A 19,157-nucleotide genomic window follows, 5' to 3' on the forward strand; every position below is an offset into this window, starting at 1 on the left:
GCCGCCTGCGAGCGGTGTAATGATTGACGTGAAGAATAAAAGCTTTTCAAGAACACTGGCGATTATTGGCATGTTTCGTCACTGCTTCAAGAGCCGCGAGCTCGCAACGTGGCAGTCGATGCCGTAAAGTGTTCTGAAAGTAATTTCTGATAAGCGTTCCTGGCGAAAATTGCATCGCTGAGTGCAAAAGATATTGGACGTACGAGAAATATCGATCGGTGGGTGTCTGAGCTTGATAGTTCGTTAGAGAAGAAAGGATTTCGGTGTTGACTTTATTTCGTTTCCGAAGGGAAATAATCACGGTACGTTTCATGCGAATAACTTGCGGATTAACGAAACTTAAAGTTGACAGAAGTAGTTAGTAGAAAGTTAACGGTCGCATATTTCATCGGGGAACGTCATAACGAGATTGCAGTTTACGTATTCGCGTTCCATGTACCGGAAGTTCGGGCCGAACGGCGGAGGGTGGAAACGGTGGCATTTGCGTGGTAACAATAATATCGTAAATCTTTTCCGTTGATTTATATTCTCGTAAAAACGAGAGCCGAACAACGTCCGTCCACGCAATTCGACTAAAATTTACGATACAGTAAATGAAATGACTTCAATCGACTGTCACCGTTGTGTCCCCAATATCGTAAACCATACATTCGCAATTATATAATACGCTCAGGGTGTTCCCGTGTTATATAAAACTCGCAAGAAAACCCATAAAGTATCCTCACCCTTCGTGGATGCTGAGGGAAATGAATATTTCATACGGCATCAACGGGTACCATCGATCCTTAAAAATGGTGAAATATTTCGGTTATGGTCATATAAGTAGAATTTATGCTTTAAGAAGAAAGTCGAGTGTCATGGATTTGTTGTTAGACAAGGGAATATAGTGCTGTTGTGTTGTCAGACAAGTAGTATATGACTGCCAGGACTTGGTAAGACACATAGTATATGTACAGACATTTATGGTCAGACAAGTAGCGTATGTCACTGATCAGACAAGTAGAGTATGTCACTGTTGAGACAAGTAGAATATATCACTGATCAGACAAGTAGAATATGTCACTGATCAAACAAGTAGAGTATGTCACTGTTGAGACAAGTAGAATATGTCTCTGATCAAACAAGTAGAGTATGTCACTGATCAGACAAGTAGAATATATCATTGATCAGACAAGTAGAATATGTCACTGATCAAACAAGTAGAGTATGTCACTGTTGAGACAAGTAGAATATGTCTCTGATCAAACAAGTAGAATATATCACTGATCAGACAAGTAGAATATGTCACTGATCAAACAAGTAGAGTATGTCACTGTTGAGACAAGTAGAATATGTCTCTGATCAAACAAGTAGAGTATGTCACTGATCAGACAAGTAGAATATATCATTGATCAGACAAGTAGAATATGTCACTGATCAAACAAGTAGAGTATGTCACTGTTGAGACAAGTAGAATATGTCTCTGATCAAACAAGTAGAGTATGTCACTGATCAGACAAGTAGAATATATCACTGATCAGACAAGTAGAGTATGTCACTGTTGAGATAAGTAGAATATGTCACTGATCAAACAAGTAGAGTATGTCACTGTTGAGACAAGTAGAATATATCACTGATCAGACAAGTAGAATATGCCACTGATCAAACAAGTAGAGTATGTCACTGATCAGACAAGTAGAATATGTCACTGATAAAACAAGTAGAGTATGTCACTGTTGAAACAAGTAGAGTATGTCAGTGGTAAGACAAGTAAAGTATAACACTGGTAAGACAAGTAGAGTATGACACTGGTAAGACAAGTAGAGTATGTCACTGATCAGACAAGTAGAATATATCATTGATCAGACAAGCAAAGTATGTCACTGGTAAGACAAGTAGAATATTCCACTTGTCCGACGAAGTAGTATCTGTTACTGGTCGGACAAGTAGTTATGTCCTGCCATAGTCAGACAACTAATGATTGACTAAACAATACGAAATCAGTGAAATACATATAACAAAGTTCCTCAGGAAATTACTAGCTGATCAAACAAGTATTGTGAAAGTGGTCAGACTTTCAAAGTTTGATCACATAAAAGTAAATTATTTGTTAAGTCAACCAGAAGGTACAGCTTTCAATACTGATCCTGCTATTGCCATACGTATTTCATGGCAGAAAAGACTATTCTTTAAGTAATTCTCTTTATACTTCCCTGAATAAGAAGCAGCAAACCCCAAAGCATCTCCAAAGGATCCTTCCTTGGTATCGCTATACTTTATCCTCATTTTCTATGGTGACCTGATTTCTTGCCTGAGCTGGATGAGCGTGATTTCACTAAACGGCAAAAGCGTATCGAAGCCGTTGAAAGGGATCGATGTTCGTAATTGCCGCGAACGCAGAATATCGATGGACGCATTGATGTGAACACGGTAAACCTGGGGTTACAGGGACACGAGCATCAAGTATGTTAATTCTTGCCGTTCCGGCAAACCGCCAATCGGTGTGCAAATCGTTAAACTGTGCCGATAATGGTCGTGACAAAGCTTACTGCTAAGTGAAATGCGAGCGGTAGTATTAGGCCCACGAATTTAACTTCGAATCACTGCTTGCTTTCCTTTTTAATTCTTACTCCTTCTTTGAACAATTTTAATCAGACAAGTACAATGAGAGGAATTAAAAAATACCACATTGTATAACTTGTTTATATGTATGTGGTGAGACAAGAAGAATGACGGTATGCATATGTGGTCAGACAAGTGGAACAAGAACTATGGATATACATATGTGGTCAGACAAGTAGAACAAGAACAATGAGTGTGCATATGTGGTCAGACAAGTAGAACAAGAACCATGAGTATGCATATGTGGTCAGACAAGTAGAATAAGACTTATGGTTATGCATATGTGGACAGACAAGTAGAATAAGACTTATGGTTATGCATATGTGGACAGACAAGTAGAACAAGAACAATGAGTATGCATACGTAGTCAGACAAGTAGAATAAGACCTATGGTGATGCATATGTGGTCAGACAAGTAGAATAAGACTTATGGTTATGCATATGTGGACAGACAAGTAGAACAAGAACAATGAGTATGCATACGTAGTCAGACAAGTAGAATAAGACCTACGGTTATGCATATGTGGTCAGACAAGTAGAATAAGAACTATGCTTATACATACGTGGTCAGACAAGAAGAATAAGAACTATGCTTATACATACGTGGTCAGACAAGTAGAACAAGACCTATGCTTATACATACGTGGTCAGACAAGTAGAACAAGACCTATGCTTATACATACGTGGTCAGACAAGTAGAACAAGAACTATGCTTATACACACATGGTCAGACAAGTAGAATAGGAACTGTAAGTACATCAATGGTCAGACAAATAGTAAAATAAATAAATGAGACCTACAGTTTAATTCAACGTATAATTCTGACCTCCAACTCGTACCTATCTAATTTAAGTACTATTTCATTTCTAACAGCCACAAAACAACCCCCAACAAAACAAATTCATTCATCGCATTCGCCCTAACTTTTCAGCCAGCGATTCGCGGTTCAAAAAATCCGTCAGCTCGTTAAAAACTGAAACACGGATGGCAATTATTTTTCGATTCGACGTCGAGACAGAAGGCTGATGCTCGATACAAAAAATGTGTTAGCTTCAGCAGAAATTAAAATCGTCCTCGGGCTAAAGTACCTTTTTACGAGTCGGATTCGTGAATTTGAAATGGATGAAACTCGTTACGCTGCAGTTTTAAGAAAGGGGAGTACACGGGTTCTTCCCACTCATTAAAAGTCGTTGATTAAATCGTCAGGCTGGATACGCCACTCCCCCTTTCAGGATGTTACCTCCGTCAGGAACGTTGGTATGCAAGCCAATCACAAGTGACGTATTTATTTTCAAGAGTTGTAAGCACGAATTAAATGTCCTTAATGAAACATTCAGACTTTCTTCGCATTGTCGAATTCCATCATAAAAATACCTGAAGGGAATATTTTGTATAATCCTGGTAATAAATCGTGTTATATAATGGACAGATTAAGTGTACATTTAAACGGTTAAAGAGGACAGCTTAGGGAGGATTTAAGAACACCTTCCATATTCCTAGCACACACAGTTTCCGTGTCGCTGGAATTAATAAAGACACGAATGCAACGACAAAGGGACAAGTCACGAAAGCGGAAACTCGGAGACAACGAGAACTGCAGATTTGCGACGGATTTGCACGGATTCTCGCGAACTGTTCAGCTGTCCATTTTATCCGGTTACGATTCCTTCAGTTGGCTTAGCCGATCCGTCCGGGAAAGTCGTGGGAGAATTGGCAACTGTCGGCATATAATCGAAGTGTGAAATCAATAATGTCGATCCCTTCCACGTGGCCTCCCTTAAACGGTCAATGCTTCCACGTCGGTTCTTCGTTAATCGTGGATATCAACCATTTTACTATAAATTTGTTGGGCATAGTCGCTGTGGAAATTCCGATAAAATACCCGGGGCTTTTTTTCGCCTATCGACAGCATTCTCTCTTGTCACTTGGGGACAAAAGGGCGCGGACCGTGGCGAAGTTTTTCTAGTTACGGAACACTTTGCAGTTTTTTTTGGAGTCTGAGTTGGATAGAAATCCCTTGTAAGGTTTACCTCAACCTAATCTCAGAGCCAGACAGAAATAGCTCAGGCGTATAATAGACCTGACCCGGTGTCCTCTACAGCTTTGAAGTTCGCGTTTAAAAATGGTGAAGTTAAGTGAAGTTTCATTGTTATTTTATTTTTAAGGAGCTTCGTACACTTTAATTTTAAGCAGAAGTGCCTTAGCTGGTTCATTACATGAAATTTTGCACCATCTATAACCTCAGATAAAATATAACCTCACAGTATTGGAATTGAAGATAACTAATCGAAAAGCATTAAACATCCACAGAAATTTATCGCGTATATGACATAAATGAAGTACTGTACAAATTTCTCCGATTTTTTAAGCCGCAATAAGAGGATCCGACAGAAAAATGTAGAGAATCGTAAAGGGAAATAATTTCAATCACGACTGGATTTCATCCCACTCGAATCTCTTTGAGTTCTGTTTATCGAAAAAATTACACAGGTGGTCGTAACTAATCATGTTTGCCGATGTTTCTTGCACCGCGATTAAAAGTTTCGAGAGATTTGCTCTAGCGGCGTCATGAGAAAATATTTCGCAACTAGAGGACCCTTGACTTACTTTCCCTCATCCCTGTGTTTAAATAAAAAACTTTTCTGCCCGGGATAATATCATTACAACTCGACTAAATTCGTTAAGACCTGGGCTGAAGGAAAGAATCGTCAAAAGAAGACGAACGTGTGCCCCTTTTAATCGCTTCAAATAGACCATAGCGAAGGAGACATTGATCGATCGATTGTGATTAAGTACGGTCGGATTAAACTACTTATCTGATCAACGGAGCACTTGTACCACTTGTCTGGTTGATAACAAGGTGACATTATATTATTTATAACGGAGTTATTGTATTTGGCTGACCATTCAGGGGAGAATACTACTTGCCTGGCTATGGTAGGAGACATCTACTTATCTGACCATCATAGGGACTATCTACTTGTCCGACTAGTAAGGGGACTCTGTTACTTGTCTGACTATAGTGAAACATCTACTTGTCTGACTACAACTACAACTACAAATACTAGACTGACGAGTGACATGTTCTACTTGTCTGACCATTGATATATTCTACTTGTCTTATCAGTGACATACTCTACTTGTCTTACCAGCGACGTACTCTACTTGTCTAATCAGTGACATATTCTACTTGTCTTACCAGTGTTATACTCTACTTGTCTTACCTGTGACATACTCTACTTGTCTGATCAGTGATATATTCTACTTGTTTGATCAGTGACATACTCTACTCGTTTGATCAGTGATATATTCTACTTGTTTGATCAGTGACATACTCTACTCGTTTGATCAGTGATATATTCTACTTGTTTGATCAGTGACATACTCTACTCGTTTGATCAGTGACATATTCTACTTGTCTTACCAGTGTCATACTCTACTTGTCTTACAAGTGACATACTCTACTTGTCTTACCAGTGTCATAGTCTACTTGTCTTACCAGTGACATACTCTACTTGTCTTATCAGTGATATACTCTACTTGTCTCAACAGTGACATACTCTACTCGTTTGATCAGTGATATATTCTATTTGTTCGATCAGTGACATACTCTACTCGTTTGATCAGTGACATATTCTACTTGTCTTACCAGTGTCATACTCTACTTGTCTTACAAGTGACATACTCTACTTGTCTTACCAGTGTCATAGTCTACTTGTCTTACCAGTGACATACTCTACTTGTCTTATCAGTGATATACTCTACTTGTCTCAACAGTGACATACTCTACTTGTTTGATCAGTGATATATTCTACTTGTTTGATCAGTGACATATTCTACTTGTCTCAACAGTGACATACTCTACTTGTCTGATCAGTGATATATTCTACTTGTCTGATCAGTGACATATTCTACTTGTCTTACCAGTGTCATACTCTACTTGTTTGATCAGTGACATATTCTACTTGTCTGACCAGCAACGTACTCTACTTGTCTGATCAGTGACATATTCTACTTGTCTTACCAATGTCATACACTACTTGTCTGACCAGTGACATATTCTACTTGCCTTACCAGTAGTGTAGCGCTTGTCTGACTGTATTAGAACACATTCCACTTATCTAGTCGATAACGAATGTTTAATCAGTAACAGTGGCACTCTACTTATCTGACCACAGAGAGGATAATACCACTTGTCCGACTATCAACGGGGTCGTTCTACATATCTCACTGACAAATGTCGCTGCTCAGTAGTACGATAAATCTGCTTATCTGCTGTGTATAGAACTATCTTTCCGACTGATCAGTTGCAAATGTATCTGTTCAATATGGTCAGTAACGAAAACACTTATTGGATGAATTTGAACTCGGTTACGTTGTACATAACTGCATAAGGAATTTCTTTCTTCCTGTCTGATCAATATCTGACCTATTCTACTAGTTTGCTTACTGGTTTTACCGGAGGCGGTTCTTTATGGAAACTTCGTTGAAAAGTGAACTGTACAGCAACGAAAGGTATAAAGGAAGGTTAGGTCTAATCTGAACGTAGCCACGAGTCAACAGAAATCAACGATAGCGGTAGGAGAACAATGTTGCGCGACATCGACCGTGTTTCTAAATGATCAATTCACGGCTCCGCGATAGTTAGGGTCGATTATGCGACGAATCTACGTCACCGTCGAATTTCCACGTGGCAAGCAGACGAACGCAGCCTTTGTCCCGTCGAATCGAAGCAACGAAGACCGAGCAGCGATGGACAATAGGTTTTCCGGCTACGCTGGTTCCCTTTCAACGCGAAGATACACCCGAACGATGAATTACGGTGTGCCCGACGAAATTTCCTCGGTCCCCTGGTTGCGTTGTCGTAATTCAGTTAGCCACTGTCTGCCGGAAACTCGGGGCGAAAGAGGGGCTCGCCTCGTGAGCCAATTAATATCTGCCGAAAGTAGAATCCCCGGTTCGAGACGAAACGAAATCACCGGGCAAATAATAAACTGGCCCGGGGTTGATATTAAATCCACGATGGATCTCCGACGGGAACCGGCGGACGTTCAAATTATACTTTGATAATTGTTTAAACTTTCGGTCGTTTAATTAATGGAAAATCGAGGCAAAGTTTAAATCGCTTCGTCAAGAGGGGTTAAGACTATAAGCAGATTATTTGCGAGAGAAGAACAACGGCGTTAAACCCCCACCAGACGCTATTCAATAGGGTAGTGAAAATTTCAGCTCGTTTTGTCCTTGTGCTATTAACGGCTTCGACGATTCACGTGAAATGGAGCACAACTCTAGGTGCAAAATACTGTCAAACTGTTTCAACCTCATAAGCTGTTTACCAATACCGTCAAAAATTTAAGCTCGCGATTAGATCACTTGTTCAACCCGCAAGGAGTTCAATCTGCTTCCATTATTATTTCATTACTCGGTCGGTAAATTAATTATGGAGTTTATGTAGATTTAACTTGTATCGATATTGGATTAGAGTTTGCTTTCGCTTGTCTGACCAGTGGCAGGACAATAATACTTCACTGACCGGTAGAAGGACAATACTTTTTGTCTGACTAGTAGCAGGGCAATAATACTTTCTTACTAGTAGCAGGACAATACTGTTGTCTGACTAGTAGCAGGACAATAGTACTTGTCTGAATAGTAGCAGGACAATAGTACTTGTCTGACTAGTAGCAGGACAATGATACTTTTTTTACTAGTAGCAGGACAATACTACTTGTCTGACTAACAGCAGGACAATACTACTTGTCTGACTAGTAGCAGGACAATCATACTTGTCAGACTAGTAGCAGGACAATCATACTGTTTATAAGTAGTAGCAGAACAATACTACTTGTCTGACTAGTAGCAGGACAATCATACTTGTCAGACTAGTAGCAGGACAATGATACTGTTTTTAGTAGTAGCAGGACAATACTACTTGTCTGACTAGTAGCAGGACAATAATACTTGTCTGACTAACAGCAGGGCAATACTACTTGTCTGACTAGTAGCAGGACAATCATACTTGTCAGACTAGTAGCAGGACAATCATGCTGTTTTTACTAGTAGCAGGACAATACTACTTGTCTGACTAGTAGCAGGACAATAGTACTTGTCTTACTAGTAGCAGGACAATGATACTCTTTTTACTAGTAGCAGGACAATACTACTTGTCTGACTAGTAGCAGGACAATAATACTTGTCTGACTAGTAGCAGGACAATCATACTTGTCTTACTAGTAGCAAGACAATGATACTCTTATTACTAGTAGCAGGACAATACTATCTGTCTGACCAGCAGCAGAATAATAATACTTGTCTGACCAGTAGCACGACAATAGTACTTGTCTAATCGACAATAAATACCACTTGTCTGACCAGCAACATACACCACTTGTCTGTGCACTGACAGGATCAATCTACTTGTCTGATCGACAGCAAATACTACTTGTCTGACCAGCAACATATACTACTTGTCTGTCCACTGACAGGATCATTCTACTTGTCTGACCAGCAACAAATACTACTTGTCTTACCAGCAGCAAATACTACTTGTCTTACCAGTGACAGTATACCTCTTGACTGACTACTAACAAAATAATCCTCGTCTGATCATTATAATCTACTTGTTCAATGAACTGCAACCCTCGACTACTTGTCTGACAGTAAACAGATGCTACTAGCTCAAACAGTAACAAGTTAATGCTACTTCTCTGTTTATTCGTTGCATGATTAAAATTTGATTAAACTTGTCTGACAACAAATGTCCCATTTTACTGATTTCATCGCCTCCCATGCATTCAATTAACCCGAGCGCAAAATGATACTTTCAATCGAATCAAACAGCTGCAATTTTCACCATTCTCGGTGCTGAACAGCGTCGTAAAAGCTAGAATAGACCGTGTAATTCCATCAGACCTGTGCCGAAAATGGCCTCCTTTCGCCTCTCCCAAAGCAACCATTTCATCGTCTTCTCCGTATGATAATATCGTAGGAGCTCTTTCGTTAGAAATCTTCACTCGAATTAAACAGGCACTTGAGAATTGTGAAGATGGGCTTCCAGGGTATTGAGTCAGTATGATGGCCGTTCGAAAATGAAGTATCAGTTATTAAAAATATATATTTGTTTTATTAATTCTACTCGTTAAGTGACCTTGCGTTACGTTTTAAGGTCGTTGCACAAGAATTTACGACTTGGCTATGTCAAGGAGACAAGAGTCTGGAATGCACGGTCGTTAAGAGATCGATATCGGTTCCGAAAGTAGGTGCGTCGAGTTTTCACAGACTGATAAACACTCGAACGGGGCTGATAAAATTTCGAAGCGGTAAGTCGCGGCGCTAGATCGACGCTGCGTCAGTCTACCTCTTCGATCGCTCGAAGAAACGTGTGAATCGCGCTGCTTGCAACGACCGAATCAAATCGAGTGCAACGCCGAGAAATTCTGAGTAAGGTTTATAACTTCAGTAGTGCAGTTCGAGAGACGGTCAGACAGATGCGTTCGTTGCGTTTCAATAATGTTTCCCGAGAAAAATCAATGAAACGCTGAATGCCGCAGTGAAAGCCGCCATCACGTGTGCTACACTGTGCCACGCTATAATTATCGTTCCATTTTTGTTGCCTCATCTGATGCTTAAATTACGTTCAACCTCTGGATTTACCGGTGAACGCGAGTCACATGGGAGAAATTTTCATGTTATTGTTCCCAATCTGCGCTGTTTTGTCACGAAAATATATTTATATTACGTAATGGAAGGTTGGAGAACTGTTTAGTGAATACAATGTTTAATTGCAAAAATTTGTAAAAATTTGAGTTGTACAAATTTTTAATGTGTGTAGTTGGTAAATTGGGCAAATTTGAACAAGTGAGTTGTGCAATATTGAAATTCAGATACCAAGTGAATAAACAAGACACAGTTTAAATAATTAAAATTATTAAATTATTAAAATTTATTAAATTATTGAATTTATTAAATTATTAAATTATTAAATTATTAAAATTTATTAAATTTATTAAATTTATTAAATTATTAAATTTATTGAATTATTAAATTATTAAAATTTATTAAATTTATTAAATTATTAAATTTATTGAATTATTAAATTATTAAAATTTATTAAATTTATTAAATTATTAAATTTATTGAATTATTAAATTATTAAAATTTATTAAATTTATTAAATTATTAAATTTATTGAATTATTAAATTATTAAATTATTAAATTTATTAAATTTATTAAATTATTAAATTTATTGAATTACTAAATTATTAAATTTATTGAATTATTAAATTATTAAAATTTATTAAATTTATTAAATTATTAAATTATTAAATTATTAAATTATTAAATTATTAAATTATTAAATTATTAAAATTTATTAAATTTATTAAATTATTAAATTTATTGAATTATTAAATTATTAAATTATTAAATTTATTAAATTATTAAAATATGAAATTATGAAATTATGAAATTATGAAATTATTAAATTATGAAATTATGAAATTATGAAATTATGAAATTATTAAATTTATTGAATTATTAAATTATTAAATTTATTAAATTTATTGAATTATTAAACTATTAAATTTATTAAATTATTAAACTATTAAATTTATTAAATTCTTAAATTATTAAATTATTAAATTTTTAAATTATTAAATTATTAAATTATTAAATTACTAAATTATTAAATTATGAAATGTATTAAATTATTAAATTATGAAATTATGAAATTATGAAATTATGAAATTATTAAATTATTAAATTTATTGAATTATTAAATTTATTAAATTATTAAATTATTGAATTTTTTAAATTATTAAATTATTTAAATTATTAAATTATTAAATTTATTAAATTTATTTATATAATAATTATCACAATATATAATTTATAAAATTACTAAAATTTATTTGATGTTTTTTATGAAATTTGTTCAAGATATATTTTTATATATTTTCATATCGAACTCCGAGTAAATTATTTTCTGTTTTGAAAAGCCTTACCTAAGCGTCCATTACGTTATTTGACCTTCGGCTATAAACCGAATCAATACGGAAACAGCGGTTATGCACGAGTCATTAACTACAAACTCTCTTTGCCTGCTTTATCTAATCACAAATTCTAGTACGAATCTCAACGAAGATTTGATAATTCGGAAAAGATAACTTTTATCTCCCTCGACATTTTAATCAATAGATTCGTATTTTGAAAAATGAAATCCTTCCAGGGATTTTATCTCAATTAAACCGTTGTATAAAGAGAATAATTTTTTACACCCGTTCCCGCTCCAATTGCTACATTTTAATTAATTGTTTTTCCGTTGCTCGACGGAAAATCGAAAATTTCTTCGAAAAGAGAAGAAAATAATTTTTTGTTCGCGAATAAAACACGGCTCGGTAATTCCCTGTAAAGTGTCCGTTTTAATTAATAAAGGTATAGAATTTATTTGTTTTTCAAACAAAATAGAGGATCGATAAAAGGGGGATTCTTCGCAACAGAAAATAAAACACGACCGATAATCTTGTTTCGAGTTTCTGTTTTAATTAAAAACGGGATAGAACGGAAGAAAAGCAATCCCTCGATAAAGCGGTCACGATGAATGGTGTACTATTAACGATCGATAAAAAGCTCAGCAAGTTCCCGGCGGGAAAGCAGAGTAACAGAAGAATCTTTTGTTTACAGAGATTTATCGAGTGGTGCACTCGAACGACTTCCACAGGATTTAATTCGCGCGGAGAATCCGATTGTGCAAGTTTCGGCGAAAGGAAAAACTCTCAACTTTCGCTCGGGAAAGTCAATTTGTTCGGTGTCCTTCGGAGACCAAAATGGCGGACGAACCGAAAGAGGTGCAGGAACCAATGCAGGACGAAGTAGATGTAACTGAAAATGGCGGAGCAAAAAGCAGAAGTAAAAGAAGTATTATTACAGTGCCGGACAGAGAATACATCAAAGATGGCGTGAAATATAGAAAAGACAAATCGGGAAACTGGAGACCGGTCGTCGACATGGACTTCGAAGATTAAACTTGTAAGAAAATTCTTTGTATATTTTTGTTGATTATTCTCCGTGTTTACACGAAATATTCCGTGTTTACCTTCGTTTTGTTAATAAAACACTGCTCGATAATTTACCATTGGAATTCGGGAAATTTAAATGCGGCTGTATTGGTTTGTTTAAATTGAAACGTGCAATTTTGTCACGTGAATGCGTTTCACTCTGAACTGCTTCAACTAATAACTCTGTATTTTCAACATTTTTTGTTGGTAGAACAAAAACACGATTAAAATAAAAAACAGGAGCGTTTCGATCTCCAATTTCACAAGATGTCAAATAAATCAGTAAACAGAATAGATAAACGTATAAGAAGTATTACGAAGAAGAAATAGAGGATGATCCAATTAAAATTCATTAGAAGCTGATCAATATCGCTAATCGACATTTTATGAAGACATCCAGAACCATTAAACATTTATGTTGGCCGGAGTGTTTCGAAAGAAAGTTCAGAAACGATGTGGTAAGAGCTCGAGCACGTGTCGAAGTTGTACGAGTTGGGGAAACGACATCGACGAGGCCACGATACCGTTAACGGCTGTGAAACACGAGACAGTGCATTTCGCTTTGAGTAATATTGTGTAACCGACGGTAGATAGATACTTTTAATTACTGTTACTTTACTATTTACTGTTTTAGTGGAGATGTAGGTTGTTTAGGAATTTATGTAGGGACAGATGCTATGTAGAGAGCTAGGTGATATGGGGATTTAGGTGATATGGAGATATAGGAATTTCTGTATAGGGATCTGGGTTGTGTAGAGATGTGGGATGGATGGGGCATAGGGGATGTGAGGATGTAGGTCATGTGGGGAACTAGGTGATGTGGGGATTTAGGTGACGAGGGGATGTAGGTTATATGGGAATCTAGGTGGGGACCTGTGTGATATGGGGAGCTAGGTAATATGGGGACCTAGGAGATATGGGGACATAGATGATATGGGATCCTCGGTAATGTGGGAATCTAGGTGGTATGGAACTCTAGGTGGGGACCTGGGTGATATGGGGAGCTAGGTGATGTGGGGGACCTAGGTGATATGGGATCCTCGGTGATGTGGGGATCTAGGTAATATGGGATCCTCGGTGATGTGGGGACCTAGGTGATATGGGAATCTAGGTGATATGGAACTCTAGGTGGGGACCTGGGTGATATGGGAAGCTAGGTGATGTGGGGGACCTAGGTGATATGGGATCCTCGGTGATGTGGGGATTTAGGTAATATGGGATCCTCGGTGATGTGGGGACCTAGGTTATATGGGAATCTAGGTGATATGGAACTCTAGGTGGGGACCTGGGTGATATGGGGAACTAGGTGATGTGGGGATCTAGGTAATATGGGATCCTCGGTGATGTGGGGACCTAGGTAATATGGGATCCTCGGTGATGTGGGGATCTAGGTAATATGGGATCCTCGGTGATGTGGGGATCTAGGTTATATGGGAATCTAGGTGATATGGAACTCTAGGTGGGGACCTGGGTGATATGGGGAACTAGGTGATGTGGGGACCTAGGTGATATGGGATCCTCGGTGATGTGGGGACCTAGGTGATATGAGATCCTCGGTGATGTGGGGATCTAGGTAATATGGGATCCTCGGTGATGTGGGGATCTAGGTTATATGGGAATCTAGGTGATATGGAACTCTAGGTGGGGATCTAGGTGATATGGGATCCTCGGTGATATGGGAACCTAGGTAATATGGGGACCTAGGTGATGTGGAGATCTAAGTGATATAGTAACCTAGGCAATATGGGAACCTAGGTGATGTGGAAATCTAGGTGATATAGTAACCTAGGCAATATGGAAACCTAATTGATGTAGGAACCTAACTGATACAGTAACCTAAATAATATAGAGATCCACCTGAAGCAGGGACCTAGCTCACGCAAGGACCTTACATAGATATGTAAGTAATATAAGGACCTAAGTATGGATATCTCGATTACATAAGGACCCAGATTATGTAACAATGTACTATACCTAGAAACCTAGATGATCCAGGTATCTAGGTTAAATAAGGATTAAGGTTATGTACAAATCTAGGATATAGAGACGCAGGTTAAGTAGGGATCAGCACATAAGCATCTGAACAATGTACGGATTCACAGATCTAGATTACGTAGAATCTACACGATAAACAAGTCTAGGGATCTCGGAACTTATGACTCTGATATGAGCAAATGTCTTATGAATTCTACAGACTGTACGACTACCTTATCAGTTAAATTACTTAGTTTGCCAGTTTTATCGGGAACTGTTATCGAAGAGCTATTGATCTTTAACGATCTCTCAGACACCATTTGTAAACCGCCAACTGCGGACTGCGCCATCTGTCGATGGCGTCATTAACTATGAGCAATAACATCGAAACGGCGTTTCGATCAATCCATATCCCTAGAAATATAACTAAACAAAATTGCAATATAATTAAAAATGAATAATTCTAATAAATGCAAGATGAATGAAACTTGATATAAATTAACGCGTGCCGCTGGATAATAACTCACTGTCTCTATCATGAATTAAAAGGTAGAATAACGTAATTGCCCTGGGGGCCCTTGAAAATACGTTGACACGTAGGTTAAACCAACCGAACGCGAAATTGAATCGTATTGTAAATGATACACGGATTGGTAGAGAAACGTTTTCTCACGAAACAGTGTCCGAAACGCAAACACGAGGTAAATTACGGGGAAGTCGCGCGAGGCACTGTTTTAACGCGAGATTTTAACGAAAGTATACGACGGTCCAGGTAACGCGTACGAATAAAACTAACGGATTATAAGTGGCGGTGGCAGCTGCCACGAATCCAACGGAACTGGCTGCGAGCCAGCACGTGTTTAGCCACATTCCGTGGAAATCCACGAGGCATGAATGTGTTGCGTTCGTAATACGAGGGAAATCTTATTACGAAACCGCCGGCCGGAATTATTAAACGGCCGATCTACAATGCAGATTTTTCGCTCGAGATAATAGAATCTGAGTGATCCACTCGGATTCGCAAATTTGCAAATTTCCGGACAGATTCATTGCGCCGGATAACTCGGTTCTAACATCTCGTTTCGAATAATTTCTCTTATTCACGCCGTTTTACTCCTGTATCGTGCGACGATATATTAACTTTCACGCTGCTTAAACTATAATAATATTAGTCTTTTATTTTACCATTTTACTGTAGTGCTATTTCTGCTGTGACGCAGCAGGTGTGTCAGTCAGAAATATACTGTTTTATCATTTTACTGTTTTGTTATAGTACCATCAAATTTCTGCTGCGACGCACCAGGTGCGTCAATTAGTAATATACGATTCTATCGTTTTATTGTTTTATTATAGTACCATAAAATTTCTGCTGTGACGCAGCAGGTGCGTCCGTCAGTAATATACTATTCTATCGTTTTACTGTTTTATTATAGTAGCATCAAATTTCTGCTGTGACGCAGCAAGTGCGTCAATCAATAATATACTATTCTAGCGTGTCACTGTTTTATTATAGTAGCATCAAATTTCTGCTGTGACGCACCAGGTGCGTCAGTCAGTAATATACTATTCTATCATTTTACTGTTTTATTATAGTAGCATCAAATTTCTGCTGTGACGCAGCAGGTGCGTCAGTCAGTAATATACTATTCTATCATTTTACTGTTTTATTATAGAACCATGAAATTTCTGCTGTGACGCAGCAGGTGCGTCAATCAGTAATATACTGTTCTATCATTTTACTGTTTTAGTATAGTACCATCACATTTCTCCTGTGACGCACCAGGTGCGTCAATCAATAATATACTATTCTATTGTATTACTGTTTTATTATAGTACCATCAAATTTCTGCTGTGACGCAGCAGGTGCGTCAGTCAAAAATATACTATTCTACCATTTTACTGTTTTATTATAGTACCATCAAATTTCTGCTGTGACGCAGCAGGTGCGTCCGTCAGGAATATACTATTCTATCGTTTTACTGTTTTATTATAGTAGCATCAAATTTCTGCTGTGACGCACCAGGTGCGTCAGTCAGTAATATACTATTCTATCGTTTTACTGTTTTATTATAGAACCATGAAATTTCTGCTGTGACGCAGCAGGTGCGTCAATCAGTAATATACTGTTCTATCATTTTACTGTTTTAGTATAGTACCATCACATTTCTCCTGTGACGCACCAGGTGCGTCAATCAATAATATACTATTCTATTGTATTACTGTTTTATTATAGTACCATCAAATTTCTGCTGTGACGCAGCAGGTGCGTCAGTCAAAAATATACTATTCTACCATTTTACTGTTTTATTATAGTACCATCAAATTTCTGCTGTGACGCACCAGGTGCGTCCGTCAGGAATATACTATTCTATCGTTTTACTGTTTTATTATAGTAGCATCAAATTTCTGCTGTGACGCACCAGGTGCGTCAGTCAGTAATATACTATTCTATCGTTTTACTGTTTTATTATAGTAGCATCAAATTTCTGCTGTGACGCAGCAGGTGCGTCAGTCAGTAATATACTATTCTATCGTTTTACTGTTTTATTATAGTACCATAATATTTTTGCAGTGACGCATCAGGTGTGTCAGAATTAATCACAGCAACAATGTTAACCACTTAACCTACAATTTTCTGAATAGAAATGTTACGTATGAAACATTTCGTCAGATAATGTATTCACTGTTTTCTTGATGTAGAACGAGAATTGTATTCATTCGAACTGACTGCATGTAACTAGGTTACATATGTGAAATTGCTTCTCTGATACGTAGAGTATGCAATATGGAAATTGAGAAGTGGGAATAATAGGAATGCGGAGAAGAAGGTAGAATAGTATGTTAGGAAATTTGGGAATTGAGGGAAGTGGGGAATTAGGGAACGGGGAAATTGGAGACGGGGAATTACGAAGACTGAGAAGAAGAGGTTGGTAATTTTAAAACTGATGCGGGAAAATAGGGAAATGGAATATTGGGAAGATAGAAAATTGGGAAAGTGGGAAATTAGGGAACGGGGAAATTGGGGACGGGAAATTACGAAAATTGAGAAGGTGAGAATTTTAAAACTGATGCGGGAAAATAGGGAAATGGAATATTGGGAAGATAGAAAATAGGGAAAGTGGGAAATTAGGAAAATAAAATATTGGAAAAGTGGGAAATTAGAAAGCGGGAAATTAGCAAACTGACAAATCTATAAAACTAGAAAGTTACAAAACTGAAAAACTAGTAAAATATAAAATTAGAGAACTTGTAAACTAAGAAACTGAGAAATTGCAAAAATCTAAAACTCTAAAAATTATAAAATTGCAAAAATATAAAACCACAAATGACACTTGACATTTAATGAAAAGAGAACGCGATACGTATTATCCTCTCCCGTCAATGAATTCAACATCTGTTTCAGAGATCCCCGATGGAATTCGTCAAAGAATCAGTGGCAATGGAATTACACTCGCCAAGCGCTGCTTTTAATTTCCTTCCCTCGCTTTGAACTTCGAAGAATGGATTCTTAAACGCGACAGACAGCCCGAACGCTATTGGAGTTTTCTGCAGGAATGCGACGAAAACGGAACAAAAGCGTCGTGAAAAAATTTCGGAGCTGTCTTCGCTTCACTGAAACCGGCACAAAATATTCTTTCTACATTTCCTTCAAAAACGAATCCCCCAAAATATTCCACAAAATTGTAATGCACCTTTAATTAGCGCATTTTTAACGACTTCGTTAAAAACCCCGGAATTAAATCAATCGTACAAAAACTATTGTACAAAATGTAAGAATAAAAAATGTTCGTTAAAATAATCCACACGTAACATAACTCCTAGAAGTATTATTAATTAACTTCGCCCGGTTTAAACACTAACAGTGATAATTAGCGCTGCGTTATTTGTTCGGAAGCGCGCGTAACATCAATCGTTAATTAATTTATTAATTGCGCCAATTTCGCATCATTACTGCACGTTCGAATTTCGCCTAACAAGTCTTCGTCGCGTTGCAAGCAATTCCGGCTTCGTCATTTGTTAAATCTACTAGCTGGATTGTTAATTCGCGAAGTTAATTCGCGAACTGCTGTCGCAATTAACAAACGCTAGTGGCGTAAATGAATTATTGTTTAAACGGTTGAATATTGTACGAAAACCTATTCTCGATGATCTTCCTTTGTATCGCATTCTAAATGGAGTACTCATCCACCCCACAATTCCTGACCCTCGTTTCACTCGCGTCAAGCTCGCACTTCAAACGTGACTTCCGCTCAACGATCCCACTTCCCTGATATTACAATTACTGCTCCGCGACAAACGCATTGATTTTAATCATTTTTACCGAGAGACGAAATGAAACCTGCGTACTGCATTTTTTTTGGTATTTATTACGGATATGGATCGATTTTAATCGTTTTTAGAGAGAGACGAAATGAAACTACTTCCATACTGAATTTTGTGGTATTTATTACGGGTGCGAATCGATTTTAATGGTTTTTGGTAGCTGGAACAAAATGAAAGTACTTGCATACTGGATTTTGTGGTATTTA

General features: G+C 37.5%; 1 protein-coding gene and 1 long non-coding RNA gene across 3 annotated transcripts in view; one reads left to right on the plus strand and one right to left on the minus strand.

The window, feature by feature from the left end:
* The window catches only part of LOC100882071 (metabotropic glycine receptor), a 114,847-nt gene that overhangs the window by 63,998 nt on the left and 31,692 nt on the right, over positions 1-19,157 (minus strand). The gene's annotated exons all lie outside the window — the stretch shown is intronic.
* On the plus strand, positions 9,890-18,427 carry LOC143266019 (uncharacterized). 2 transcript variants are annotated; one of them, XR_013040931.1, is made up of 4 exons: positions 9,890-10,038; positions 12,281-12,625; positions 12,866-13,112; positions 18,032-18,427. It is a non-coding gene; the product is annotated as an uncharacterized LOC143266019 (long non-coding RNA). The 2 variants fall into 2 exon arrangements; XR_013040930.1 differs by lacking the exon at positions 12,866-13,112.

The sequence above is a fragment of the Megachile rotundata genome, chromosome 16, assembly GCF_050947335.1.
Source record: "Megachile rotundata isolate GNS110a chromosome 16, iyMegRotu1, whole genome shotgun sequence".
In the NCBI taxonomy this organism is placed as follows: Eukaryota; Metazoa; Arthropoda; class Insecta; order Hymenoptera; family Megachilidae; genus Megachile; species Megachile rotundata.